General features: G+C 46.5%; 1 long non-coding RNA gene across 1 annotated transcript; it reads left to right on the top strand.

Annotated features, from left to right (window-relative positions):
- Window positions 1-1,962: 1,962 nt before the first annotated feature.
- LOC144302370 (uncharacterized) lies at window positions 1,963-4,978 on the top strand. The gene is made up of 3 exons (XR_013369225.1): window positions 1,963-2,035; window positions 2,768-2,880; window positions 4,198-4,978. It is a non-coding gene; the product is annotated as an uncharacterized LOC144302370 (long non-coding RNA).
- The last annotated feature ends 2,148 nt before the right edge of the window (window positions 4,979-7,126 follow it).

The raw sequence follows: 7,126 nt of genomic DNA, 5'->3' as shown, positions 1-7,126 counted from the left end.
GAATCTCACAGGGTCTGGGAGGAGTACCATGGCTGGCCCTGCAGCGGGGGCAGCCATGGGAACCTGCTCTGCAACATCCTGGTTAGGAATGGATCAAGACCTGAAACGTCTTTCCAGGTTACAGAGGAGGCCACTGAGGCAGTGTAGGACACCAATTCACTCAGAAACACATGGCATGAGGTAGTTGATCACACTGGCTCCATCTAGGATTTGCCTTCAGGGTCTGGCTCACAGAGCAGGGACGAGGCTGCCCACCCGCCTCCACTCTCTGGAGCATCCGCTGAGGGTCACCAAGTGTCTGGTGGGATAGTGACTGTGGGCTCTGCCCTGCATGTGGGGCTGGGCCTCCATGTCCATCTGTCCTGGACCAGCTGCCCCGGGAAGTCTGTCTGTTGCCGAGAGTGGGCCCAGAGGGAGGGCACCTGGGTCAAGCAGGGCGGCCACTCTTCCTGCCATTCCTGTTGGCCTCCTGTTCTCGCTGTGGCCTCTTTTGGTTCCCCAGGTGGGTGCAAGTTGTTCTACTCATCACAGAGGATCCCAGTTTGTCGAATCAGTCTCAAGGTGCCCTCGAAACCTAACAGCACTGGCCGGGCAGGACCCCCCCAATCTTTGAGTGGCCACACTGTGGGGTGTTTGTTTCCCCAAGTTCCTGAAAGCTAACAATCCAGCTTCTGTCTGTTCCCCTAGCCCGAGGGGTGGAGGCCGCCTTTTGCAGTTGCTCCAAGATGGTGGAGTGGGCTCTGGGGCCTTCCCACCTGCCCGGTGTGCAGCACGTCCTCCCTTAGGACGACTGGTGTGGCTCTGTCTCCCCGCCGGCCCCTCGCAGGTCTAGGGACCTCCCCCTCGGAGCCTGGCTCTCTGAAAGCAGAGGTGAGGTCACCCCTTGTTCCTCTTCCCTGCTCTGCCCGCGGCACTCCCCATCTGCACAACCCTGCCCGGGCAGGGCAGCAGGGCCCAGGTGGGGCACGCAGCACCCCCACAGTCCAGCACTGATGTGGGCGTGGGCGCTGGGGGGATAGACAAACCTCTGGCACGGGGAGAGCAGACAAGACTGGAGCTTGGGGACGTTTAATTATCCATTAATCCTTATGTGTTTAGAGAAGAGATTTTTCATACAGCTCACCTGGAAAGAATGTTCTTTGGTGTAAAACTCTATTCTATTCATAAAAAGCTCCCTTGACTTTACTCTGGCAAATGCCCAGCTCTAGGTTACATGTCTGAGGAGAGCTTTATACAAATAATACAAACAGTGTAAAATTTAGCTTCAGTCTGTAACCCTCACCCCTATATTTTAATGAACAATAATGACTCTAATTGAAAGCAAATATTTTATACCTTGTGGTAAGCTTTCTGCCACCTGCCGGTGGAAGCTGTTCCCCTGACCTCTAACTCTGTACAGCAACTGCTCTCATTTTCTTCCACCTTTTGTGAACAGCGTCATTAGATGGCTCTTTGCTTAACGTTCCGGGATTGCCCCAAATGAGATTTCTCGTTGTATGCCCTGCTAGAAAAATGTCCTTGAAGGCTTGGTTTCGTCGATGGCAAGAGTGGCCTGGATGCCTTTTGCCTTCCCTGTGCCAACACCGCGGGGTGGAATGTCCCAGGGCCGCTGCACGTGCCTGAGGAGTCTGGTCTTAACCCATGGGAGGCAGCCTTGCGTAGAAGGGTAGACACACCTTGGACGGAGTTGCCTCGGGGCAGGATGACTCCAGGACAACACATCTGAGAACTGCAGTGAGGACGTTGTTTCTTATAAATATTTAACGAACTTTCTAGAATGTACCCAGACTTAGAGAAAAGCTGCCACCATAGCACAGGGAGCTCTAGCATGTCCCTAGCTATTTTCCCTCTCCCAGACCCTCCATTGTGATGCAGCTTACACATTTGTGAACCAACATCTCTACCAACCCCACACTTGATTGAAACATCACTAGTTTCCCCCTAATGTCCCTTTTCTGTCGTGCCCTCACACTGGTCTATGATGGTATCAGACTTCCCTTGTTTTCGGTGACACGGAGAATCGCGGGGAGTATTGGTTAGATTTTTTTGTGGAATGTCCCTCAGCTTGGGTTTGCTAATGTTTTTCTTATGGTTAGACAGGGTGTATGGATTTGGGGGAAGAGGAGCATAGAGGTAAAGTGGCATTCTTCTCACATCATATCTGGGGTACATGACATTGATGTGACTCCTCATGGGTGAGATTCATCTTGATCAGCTGGCAGAGCAGTGTCTGCTGGATTTCTGTGTTTCTTCCATTTCTTCCCATTTCCATACTGTTCTCTTTGGAAGTAAGTCACTCATTGCAGCCCACACCCAAGGGGAGAGAAGGGTTATTTTTCTTTTCTCTTGAACTTTAGCAAAATATCCTAAATCCTTTGCTTCTCCATCATCATACACTTTGATGATCCAAATGTATTTGGCAATGTCATTAGGAAACATGCTGATTTATCCCCAGCTCTGCTCTGTGGATTGGGCCCCCATGCGTGTAATGTGTGTAATGTGTGTAATGTGTGTAATGCATCCACTGCTCTTAGGAGACAGGTAGTGGATGTCCCCTGTCTTCCAGTGCAGGAAAACTAATCCTGAGTAGATTCTCATTTGGGGCAATGAAGATACATAAAAACCCCTGCAAGATAAGTAAAACAAAGCCAAAAACAAAGAAAAAAAGTCCCTATTATTAGGAAAAAAAAAGAACTATAGTCCTTAGATAAAAATATAAAGGAAAAATCTGAAGTCCATTTTCTCTTTTCTTTCTGGTCAATGCAAGTCTTCACAGCTGACTCAATACTTTTCTTTCAAGAACCTTGGTCTCCCTTGGAATGCTCCCAACTGTTCACCTTCATCTGGCGGCAGGGCCAGTAACATCTCAAGCTGCAGCAGGTGAGGATCATGGACCTCAGAGCAGCCACCTGATGCATGAGAGGCCATAGATGTCCCCCTGAGTTGCCAGCCCACCCTTCCCTCTGGCTTGTCCCTTGGCTCAGTGGGAGGTTCCATGGTGGAAACCAAAGGAGAAGAACAGCCGTAACATAACTGGTCCCAAGGACCACGTGAAAACACTGTAGTCAAGTTCTTTTGAAATAAGTTGCTCACTTGCCTTATTTCTTTCCCAGTTTAAATGAAAGCAAATATCCAAGTTCTTCTTCATTCACATCAATGAAGAAGTTTTAATATTATGACTTGTTGTCTAAAACTTTACCTGTATTTGTGTATTTATGTATCTACATACATATATGTATGTGTGTGTATGTGTATTTTTTCATTTTCTAGAAATACAAATCAATGTATAGAAAACTCATGATTTGATTTTTCACCACAAGTTTCCATTGCTTTGGGGATCTAGAAAAGTCAACAAAACCCGATTCTCCATAACAGCACTGCTCTCTAGGGCCTTCGTGAGGATAAATACGTGGCAAACACTCAGAAGAGCCCCTCACATGGTATTAGCACTCTGCAACGTGAGCTTCTTTGTGTAACTGTATTTGTCAGTCTGGGCACTAGAATAGAAATACCACAGGCTTAAACAACAGATGCTTAGTTTTCACATTTCTGGAGGCTGGAGATCCAAGACCATGGCTCCAGCAGAGACTGTGCTACTGAGGACTCCTCCTTAGTTTGTAGACGGCTGTCTTCTTGCTGTGCAATCCCATGGCAGACAGGTGGACAGGGCTTTCTGGGCTCTCTTAGAAGGTGCTGAGCCTATTCATGAGGGCTCCGCCCTCAGGACCTAATTGCATCCTGAGGGCCCCCACCTCCAAATGCCATCACATTGAGGGGTAAGATTTCAACATATGAGTTTTAGGTGATACACAAACAACCAGTCCATACACCAATTAATTGTCATAAATGGTGGATTGTATAAAACTAAAATTCCTTTCTTGCCACTCAGCAATAACATCAAGAGAAAACATAGCAGATTTCACTGCTCTTGGTCTACACATATTAGTACCACAAAACCCTCCCAGAAGGAAGACATGCAGGGACCGAGGCTTTTTTTGCATTTAACTAAATATAAAATTTCAGTGGTATTTATTTGAATTACATCTGAGAGCTGATAGAGCCTGTCAGTGTTAAAATGCTATGAAAAAAAACCACATTTTGCTTGTAAGTGACTTTCTCTGTATGGTATAATGGGAATGAATAATAAAAGTGAAAAACTTTTCAGGTATCTGCTCATGGTGGCTCCTTTTCCAACAGGGACACCTTCCCTCAGTGGTGTATCACATCGTGATTGTGTTCAGTAAAGGATGATTGACGTGCATGACCTCTCCGTGGGGGAGGAGCAGCTCCAGTGCTCTCCTTGCAGGCAATGTGCACCTGGATCAGGGAGCCCAGTGGACCCACAAACAAGCAGGCCAGGCTTTGGATGGAACTTTAAACCCTTGGTTAGACATCTTGGAGCTCCAGGGACCCTGGTCACCCAAGCTTTTCTTGACTCAAACATGCCCTCGGTTAGCACCTTCTGTGTGTGAGTTTCCAGACCCAGGGTGTGGGAAGGTCTTCTCATCAAGGAACAGTGTCGTTTCAGTAAAACTGCAATAGCTAATACTTGCAGTCACTCACCCATACCTGCATATGAGACATGGCCTTGGGGACCTTAGCTTGTGGGAGTGTGGGAGGGACTCTTACTGCCCTGTCCCCCCAACCAGGACTGACATTCTCTGGTTGCTGGCTTCATTTTATTCTTCATTTCCTTGAGGGTTTCCCCAGAGTCAGGCCCTGGGTGGTCCCATATCCCTCCTTTGAGTTTCCTCCTGGAGGAACTTGTCCTTCAAGCATTTACTTCTAAGTTGAAGCTTTCTGGGACCTGCTTTGCCAGCATCACTGTGTTAGAAAGACCCCTGTTGTCATAGCAAGGCAGTGAGACTGAACCTTTTCCAGTGTTTCTGCTGAGATGGATGGGCCATCTCACTCATGTGTGAAGCTTGCAGGAAGTTAGCACATCTTTCCTAGAGAATCTGCACCCTGACTTCCAGTAGCCATGGGGTCACCTTGGTTCAGAACTTGGCTCATTGTCGTCAAGTAGCAGAAAAACAGTGCACACACCTGTTGACTGTGGGTTATTTGGTGAAGGGGTAATACCATGGAGTCAACCTTAGAATCATAAATGGTTAATTTTGGAAGATAAATATGTGCTTTCTGACTCAGGATCCAGATTTATTTGTCACTTGCAATAGCCAGAGACCAAGAGTTGTTTTTGCTTATAAAATCAACCCCAAACTTCCCCTCATTTATAAGTTTATCTAATCAGTGCCTATTGAGCATTAATTAAGGATACATCATGGGTTAGGACCTGGATCCACAAGGATAAGCAAACCCAACACTTACACTTTCTGAAAGTGGGGGTCAAAATCTCTCTACCCTTGGAGCCCAGGCCCAGTGCAGTATTCACTCTTGGCACTAGGAACCCACTAAATGTCCACTGAATGCCATGCTTTAGTCTTCCAATAACCAAGTTGTACATTCTAGGTCTCACTTCTACAATCTCTAGAAATAGTACGCTGATAAAAACTGGGAGAGCCACAGATCTAGGATGCAGGGAAATGTTCAAAATGTGGGAAATGGCCTATTTTTACACTATTTCAGCAGCCACAGGCATGGGTAGGCAGGGTAGTAAGAGGGTTTATAGGCAATTCTGGATTCAACCAGTTGTAGGAACCATGTCTTTAGAACAGGAACAGAGTCTCTCATTAGGCACAGTCCCACTTGGTACCCACCATTCACACAAGTCTGTGTGATTCCATCATGAATAGCACATTAACTCATGAGCATTTGCATTACCCAGGATTGCATAATGTGTGCTGGACCTCAGATGCTTACATCAACTACAAGAGATGTTACAAGAAAGTGAAGAGCAGGTGGTGATTTTGGAAGCCTACTTACTGCAAACATTTTTAGATTAAACCTTATATTGAATATCTTATACATAGTTCAGCAGGCTATACCATAATTTATGCAATTGTTAACAAAAATTACTATTTTCAGCAGAGTATGACTACATGTAATAATAAGACAGCTTTTTAATTTTAACCTGTTTTTTTATGTTGGTGTAGATAGTAATGTATAGGGCACAGAGTTTGAGCACTAGTTCATTAACTCGTTTATCTATCCAAAAACTGTTAATTAGCTGTCTTCTCTGTGCCAGGCCCTGGAGGAGGTCCTGTGGATATAAGGCCCCATTAACAATAGTCACTCTCGTTCATCAGCTTACGGTGGCAAACACAGTTGATTTAGTGGCCAGGGGCCATCAGAGGGCTGATGGGGGCCAGTGGTACTATGACCACATGGAATATACTGCCCACACCTAAAAGAGGCTGGTTCCACCCGTGCAGATAGCAAACCCAACATGGCCAGAATGCACGGTTTGTTTAAAAAAGGTAGGCATTTAGATTTTTAAATATGGAATATCTCACTTAAATAGTCCTGGCAACCAATCTAAATGTGCTTTTAAGAAAGCACTCTGTGGGTCACATCAAACCTGTCAGTGAGCTGGAATGAAGTCTGGGGTAAATGGTAACCATGTAAACTCTTCAATTGTGGGATCCCTGGGTGGCTCAGCGGTTTGGCGCCTGCCTTTGGCCCTGGGCGCGATCCTGGAGACCCGGGATTGAATCCCACGTCAGGCTCCCGGTGCATGGAGCCTGCTTCTCCCTCTGCCTATGTCTCTGCCTCTCTCTCTCTCTTTCTCTCTCTCTCTCTCTGTGACTATCATAAATAAATAAAAAAAAATTAAAAAAAAGAAACTCTTCAATTGTTGAAGGAGGAAGGAGGGGAGGAGGGAGGGAGGGTTTTTTTCCATGGCAGCATTGAGCATCTATAATATGCTGGGGCAACCTCAAGACTTGGTGGGACAATGGTGAACACTCGTGTCCTGACCCTATAGCGATTCACAGACTAAAGGAGCAAGCTCCAGGTAATGTATGGACTGGCCTGTGTTGAGCATTTGCAAGAGTAGGCCCCAGGTCCCTAGGGGTGGGCAGGGAAGATGGGCTCTGCATTGGGGATACACTTGGCTTATTGGAGAAGATCCTATAGGACACAAATTACAACAGTGATAAGGTCTCAGAAGGAGAAGCTCCGTTGCCTGCAGAAAGGTGCACCATCACTTAGGAGTTTGCTCACTACT

The sequence above is a fragment of the Canis aureus genome, chromosome 31 (genome assembly GCF_053574225.1).
Source record: "Canis aureus isolate CA01 chromosome 31, VMU_Caureus_v.1.0, whole genome shotgun sequence".
Lineage (NCBI taxonomy): Eukaryota > Metazoa > Chordata > Mammalia > Carnivora > Canidae > Canis > Canis aureus.
This window is presented reverse-complemented; position numbering and strand designations above follow the sequence as displayed.